Here is a 7,351-nt window from a genome sequence, read left to right on the forward strand (position 1 = left end):
AAAAAAAAAATCTACAGGAAACATATGATCTCTGTAATTGCAAACAAAGGTTTCTGTACCAAATATTAAGTTCTGCTTTTCTGATGTATCAAATATTTATGTCATGCAATAAAATGCAAATCAATTACTTAAAAATTTAACAATGTGAATTTCTGGATTTTTGTTTTAGATTCTGTCACTCACAGTTGAAGTGTACCTATGATAAAAATTACAGACTTCTCTACATTCTTTGTAAGTGGGAAAACCTACAAAATCGGCAGTGTATCAAATACTTGTTCTCCCCACTGTAGACATGATACAATATATATGCGGTTCTCGCATCCAATGGAACTGCAGCTATCTGGCATTTTGAAGTATAACTAGTAAAAGTTGTGGAGTTGTCGATGGAGGTGGCTCACTGATGTTTTGTGGGTGTGTGAGCTCTAAAAGCACAGGGAATCTTGTGAAAATTGATGGCAAGATGAATGCAGACAATTTGTATTCTTCTGCAAAATAGCTGCGCATGGGACGCTCTTGGACTTTCTAGCATGATAATGACTGTAAGCACAAGGCCAAGTTGACCCCTCCAGTGGTTACAGCAGAATAAGGTTAAGGTTCTGGAGTGGCCATCAGTCTCCTGACCTTAATATTATCGAACCAGTCTGGGGAGATCTCAAACATGCGGTTCATACAACCAAAGACTTTGCATGACCTTGAGGCATTTTGCCAAGTCAAATGGGCAGCTATATCCCCTGCAAGAATTCAGGGCCTCATAGACAACTATTACAAAAGACTGCACTGTGTCATTGATGCTAATGGGGGCAATACACAGTAATAAGAACAAAGTGTATGCAGACTTTTGAACAGGGATCAGTTAATTCTTTGCTTTGTTGCCATGTTTTTTTTTTATGGTTGTGCCAATCTATTATGACCTACAGTTGAATGTGAATCCTATAAGAAATAAAATACATGTGTTTTGCATGCTCACTCATGTTTTCTTCAATATCTATCTATATATATCTATATATATCTATATATATCTATATATATATCTATATATATATCTATATATATATATATATATATATATATATATATATATATATATATATATAATATTCAATGTTGTCTAGGGAGGGAGGGAGGGAGGGGGGATGTTTGGTGGATGTGAGAAAAGGATGTAGGATGTGGATGCTGGTTATTGTCCACGAAGTGACAAAGAAATGCAATTAGAGCACAGTTCATTCTTTACATATCCTGGGATATCTTGAAGGCAAACTTTTCATGTGACATGGAGATTACAGACAGATGTAGCATGCCTTTTTTAAGAATAAAAAATAAGAAATGTCTACATTACTTATTTGAACGCATTTAGTTTGAGAAGGAACATATAAAACACGTATGCCAATGTTATCTTGGAGTTGGAGAATGGCTTAATATACTGAACAAAATTATATATGCAACACTTGTTTTTGCCCCCTTTTATCATGAAGTGAAAGATCTAAGGCACACCTGTGCTAGCCTAAGGCACACCTGTGCAATAATCATGCTGTCTAATCAGCATCTTGATATGCCACACCTGTGAGGTGGATGGATTATCTTGGCAAAGGAAAAGTGCTCACTAACACAGATTTAAACAGATTTGTGAACAATATTTGAGAGATATGTTGTGTACATAGAAAAAGTATTAGATCTTTAAGTTCAGCTCATGATAAATGAGGGCAAAAACAAAAGTGTTGCATTTATTTTGTTGAGTGTACATAGATGGATGACGATTTTCTCTTTCTCTCTGCAAAATCAAATTCTCTAACAGACACTTATCCGTAGTGACTTACAGTAGCAAGTGCATACATTTCCATATTGTTTTGCAATGGTCCCCCAGTGGGAAACAAACCTACAACCCTGGGATTACAGGTGCCACGCTTTTCCCAACTCAATTAAGTGGGGTGAGGTTGCAGGCTACAAGAGACAGATGACAGCTTCCTGTCTCAATGTATAGTGTGGCTTTAGTGTCACTGTCCCTCTCAAAACAATTCAGTTGCAGTTCTCCACCCACAGGGGGCGGCACTGACTCTCATACAACTACTACCTTCAGATAAATTCACATCAGATCCATGGTTTTGCTTTATGTTTTTGGTCAGTGTTAACAGTCAGCATATATAAAACAGGGATCACATAATAACCTATATAGAAATTACACAACTTGGCGTCAGGTTCTGCTTCTCTGGGGAAACTCACTTCCATCACATGATTGTGTATACAATTTTTCTAATAACCATATCAACACCATAATATAATTAATAGCAATATTCAGAAAAACATAATAATTAACGTTACCTGGCTATGGTCTTTATAGACAATTAGCTACCAATAACATAATAAATGAAAGTCGATATTTTTCTAAAAAAGAAAGCAGAACGGGGTGATGCTGGACTAGGGGAGGAGTGAGAAGTTTGAAGGAGGGCTATACTTGACTGAGGGAGGGGGAAAGTCTGGATTGCCAGGGTGTTCTTAATATGTATTCTGTACCAGCATCATCTAATACCTTGCTGACCAATTACCACGGGTACTTTTGCTGTCTGAACTGCCAATGCTAATTCAATCATTACTTCTAAAGTCTACTGCCGTGAGACTTTTTGTATATCCAATGGTGATGCTGTAATTTTGTGTGTAGTACCATACAGGGCAGGAAATAACACACACACACACTCTTGTGTACTACAGGGAATGTTTCCTTCTAAACTGCTGGTCCTGTTAAGACTCCGATTTACTTCTCTGTCAATGTAAATTGACTAGCCCCATTCAGACAGGTTGACACTCAGCGGCCTCCTTCCTGTTTATTCCACATAATCACCCCCAACAGGCCACTCTTTTAGACTAATGAAAACACACACTCAATGAGGATATACAGTAGATGTATGCATGCTATTCACCTAGGGGACCATATAAATGAATAGAAAATAAAGTGGCTTGTCAACAAGATGTATAAACCCAAGCAATGATCAGCTTCTATACGCAAATTGAATTTGGCCATGGATGTATTACACACAACACCGAAGGGATGAATATTCATGAGATGAACAAAGGTGGTTACAGACCTGGACACTTTGTCATTTCACTAACTTGGTGAAAGACAAGATTTGTTGCCATGGTGTCTCGGCACGTTTATCGCCTTTTTGCCGGACCACGTAAGCGGAACTGGCCAAGAAGAGCGAATGTCTCTTACTGAGTGAGTGAGTGACTGAGTGACCATGTAAGATAGCGTAGTGGTTAGAGAAGCGGCGAAGCGATGATACACAGAGTTATTCCGTATAGACAAAAACTTTGCTGGCTAAAACCGTTTGTATCTACATTATAGTAAGCCTGAAATAAACTAGTTAACACTTATATTGAGACTGTTTCTGTTGGATTTTGAAGTACGCATCCGTACATACATTTTGGGTCATGATAGACAAACAACTTAACAACTTAGTTACATTATAGTAAGCCTTAACTGAAACAGTATACGGTTATATTGCGACTGTTTCTAGCATGGAATAGTTCATCTTCAGTCTCGCTAGCAATTGCTCAATTCTTATGATTATTCCTAGGAAGTTAGTAGATACTTGTAAGCCTATTACTGGCTAGTAAGCTGTTAAAACTGCCAGTGGCAAAAGCAATACAGTTCATTGACGCTATGGTGGAGGTAAACTTAATAAGAAACGTTAGTCAGTTTAACACAATCCTCAATGGAGTCTAGCGACTACAGAAACGTGTAATGCTGTGGCGTAGTGGTTGTACACTGTGCCTTTCATGTGGAAGACTTAAGTTTGATTCTATTCAGAGCAACAACATTTATTAATTAGTTCTGGTAGATTCCACGATTCTCTCTTCTTTTCACTAGATGAACATTTTTGTTATTGATAGTTATTTTATAAATGTCATTCAAAAATGAAAGAAAAAATATGTTGTTTTACCATGAAAGAAAAAAATACGTTCTTATGTCATGGAATGATATAGCTTCTCGGTAGACTCGGTAGCAATTGCTCAATTGTTATGAATATTCCAGTAAGTTATTAGATACAGGTAAAGCTTCCCAGCCAACACGTTTATGTGGGGCTCACATGGGTTACAAATGGGCAACAGGGGTACAGAGTGGGCATGGGCTCAAAATGGGCTTCTTATCTGGGGCCCACTTGGGTCAACTGAGTAAGTCCAACATGGGCAAACCCAGTTGGGCTCCCTTTGTGGGGCCTAGGTGGTTCACTAATGGGAAATGAGTGCATGGGTTGAAAATGGGCTACACTTGGGGACTAATTCAGTTTTACAGTTTACTAATTCAGGAAGTGCAAACAGTCAAACCCAATTTTTTTTTACAGATAGTACACACATATGCACCTTTGAAATTGCTTGTATCTATACAAATGCCAACACAATTGCAATTTTAACAAATTTTCGGCCAATTAAAAGGATCAAGACCCTGCAGATACTGTCACAGTGGTGCAGTCAAAAGTATGCACACTTTTACTCACAATATAATTTAAACAGTTACAAAAAGACACCTAAAGGTACAGACACTGTACAACGGTGACACACACACAAAAAAACTTTGCATGATAGATCTCGCGAGATTTCATTCAACACTTCCCATCCCCCTCGCCCTTTTCGCGCTCGCGAGGCCGCGACACCATTCACTCTCTCAGTCTCACTCACACTCTGCTGTAATTTTCGGGAGGAGATTTGGAAGATTCTCGCTGTCTTCGTAGTCAAGGCTAAGTCAAGGTAAGAAAATTACATTTCACAATATAAATGTTAATTAAAATACATTGTTTTCAAAACACGATGTTGACCAAAAGCTTCTTGTCACTTTAGAATTTCGAATTCCCCCAAATCGCGCCATATTTTCCCTTATTTCTGGCGCCATTTTTGAATTTGTATAAGATCGATGTGCACATCAAACAGCCAAAATGAAAGCACTTCCTTATTAATTTTTCGAATGCAATTACAAGACAAGCCTGTTTAATCGTGTCTGCTCCCGATTATTTTGTGATCACAGAACAAAGCCATACAGCGACCATTTCAGCAGCTAGCTGTTATTTTAAAAGTGTGCGCATTTAATGAAAAAATCCCCTTCTCAAATGTAATTCTTTTTATAAATCTTTAACAAACGTCTATTTCATCACAGAACATTCGAGATTCAAGAAGCTTTAACACCATCTCCGCGGCCTGTGCTATTTTTTCCTTTTTTTATTTAAAGTTAGTGCTAATTCAATTAACAAATGGCACAAAATATACCGAATTAACGTTACACTTTAGAATACTGTTCCAATTCCTTCCTAATTTATGCATTATGAACTCATATAGTAGTTCTCTTAGTAGTTATCTGGGAGGTATGAAAAACATAGCAGTCATTGATTAGTTATAGAACTACCACATTCAACTGAGTGCTATTACTATTTCATTAATCAGAGTTCCTTGTTAGTTAATATTAGTAGAATGTTAATAGTGTGTTACTTATTTGTTCCTGTGTAGTTATTCATTGATGATGGAAGAGTATTCTAAAGTTTTACTAAAAATATTATTATAACACTTAACGGTCAGGGTACATGAATTATCATGAATTCATGTATAAATTCATGCATGCATTATGCATTAATATCTCATGAATCATCAGGAACTAGCCTAACACGAGTTCAACGTTTTTCATTTACAACTTCATGGATGAACAACACCTTAATTAAAACATTAACTAAGATCATTACATCATCATGAAATATGATTAATTATGCATGATTATGATTCTTTGTTTACAGTTATGCCACCATATTGTTCATCAGTGTTTCAAAGGAACTAGTCAGCATTTTATTTGAGGGTCCACACACATAATGAAGTCATTGATAGATAATGCTTAGTTAGTGATGACTACTGTTTTCAGTTACAGCACTTCCAGAAGATATTGTTTTCCCCCTGAGGACGCTCTTGGAGGTTGCTGCAATGGAGCAGAAATTGGCAGACCCCACCTTCCACAAACAAGTGGTATGTTCTAATATGACCATTTAGCAGATTTACTGGGCTGATCGTTAATGTTTTTGCACATACAATACTATACAAAAGTCTTAGGCCACCACAAGCTTAGTTGTTTTAGCAAAGTATTAATTACCACCCACATTTATTTTCGGTTTCTTTATTAAGATGCAGAAAGTACAGGAAATATGTACAGAAAGTACAGGAAATATGTACACAAAATAATAACAAAAAGGCTTCTTCAGGCAAAAGTCAGTATTTTGTGTAATCTCTCTTTGCACTGAGCACATCTCACACCTCTTTTGGGGGGACTGCCCTTAAGTTTTTTGAAGTAATTGTCTGGCATATTTTACCTCGGCTGCTTTCTGCACTTCCCAGAGTTCATCTTTAGATTTAGGCCGTATTCAAAAAATGTTCTGTCTAGGTGACCCCATACTGCCTCTATAAATTCAGGAAAGCTGTTTTTCTCTTCAAATATGATTATACTGTATTAGCAGTGTACTTGGAATCGTTATCATGCTAAAAAAAATAAAAACATTCCCAATATGGCACTTTCCAGAAGGAATGGCATTATAAATTAAAACCTGTCTGTACTTTTCCTCATTCATGATCCCAACAATTGCTCAAGTGTAAGGGGAGATCACACTAAATACTTCCCACAATTAGCATATGGTCATTATATAATTTCTAAAACAAAAATAATGGTGGTGTAAGACGTTTGCACAGTACTGTAGCTTTTTTGCTAATAACTTAAGTACAAGTATAAAACATCTGTTAGAGAGGCAACTGCATGTATTATGGGAGTGTTCCCTGGGAATTATGAAAAATAGAGTTGTATTTAGGGACTCGATACACTATACAAATAGTAGATTACTACTTCCGATGATAATCAGAATTAATTCCCATTATGATAATCTTATTTTTCTTTAGGTTGGCGTGGTGGCAGAAATTGGAGGAAGAACATTGGATGAAGCCACCAGAAGAATGATGGCCTTCCTTTTAGACCACTCCCTATCAAGAGAGTACAATTTTGTTGGCTGCCATGGAAAGCGAGAGTTTCGGGGCTCAAACTTTTTGAGGTTGTATATGGTATGTTTACTCGCTGTTTAACATATTAATGTGCAAACAAAGGTTATTTTGTAGAGTTGAGTTCTTCATAAATCAATTTGATTGCATGCAATTAATTGTCCATACCTGGATAGAGAATACCCTTAATTATGACAATATGGACCAGGTATACTGCCAATTCAGTGATAAGTAACTGTTAATTAGTGGTGTAGCAATCACACAACTCATGGTTTATAATAAATAATAAAGTTAAATCATTATTAAATACAAGTGAGGTACTACAAATAATATAAGTAAAAAT

The 7,351-nt window shown here is 36.7% G+C and overlaps 1 long non-coding RNA gene across 1 annotated transcript; it reads left to right on the forward strand.

Moving 5' to 3' along the window:
- Nucleotides 1-4,599: 4,599 nt before the first annotated feature.
- Nucleotides 4,600-7,048, forward strand: LOC114838750. The gene is made up of 3 exons (XR_004576636.1): nucleotides 4,600-4,740; nucleotides 5,894-5,994; nucleotides 6,913-7,048. It is a non-coding gene; the product is annotated as an uncharacterized LOC114838750 (long non-coding RNA).
- The last annotated feature ends 303 nt before the right edge of the window (nucleotides 7,049-7,351 follow it).

This window comes from Esox lucius, chromosome 12 (assembly GCF_011004845.1).
Source record: "Esox lucius isolate fEsoLuc1 chromosome 12, fEsoLuc1.pri, whole genome shotgun sequence".
In the NCBI taxonomy this organism is placed as follows: Eukaryota; Metazoa; Chordata; class Actinopteri; order Esociformes; family Esocidae; genus Esox; species Esox lucius.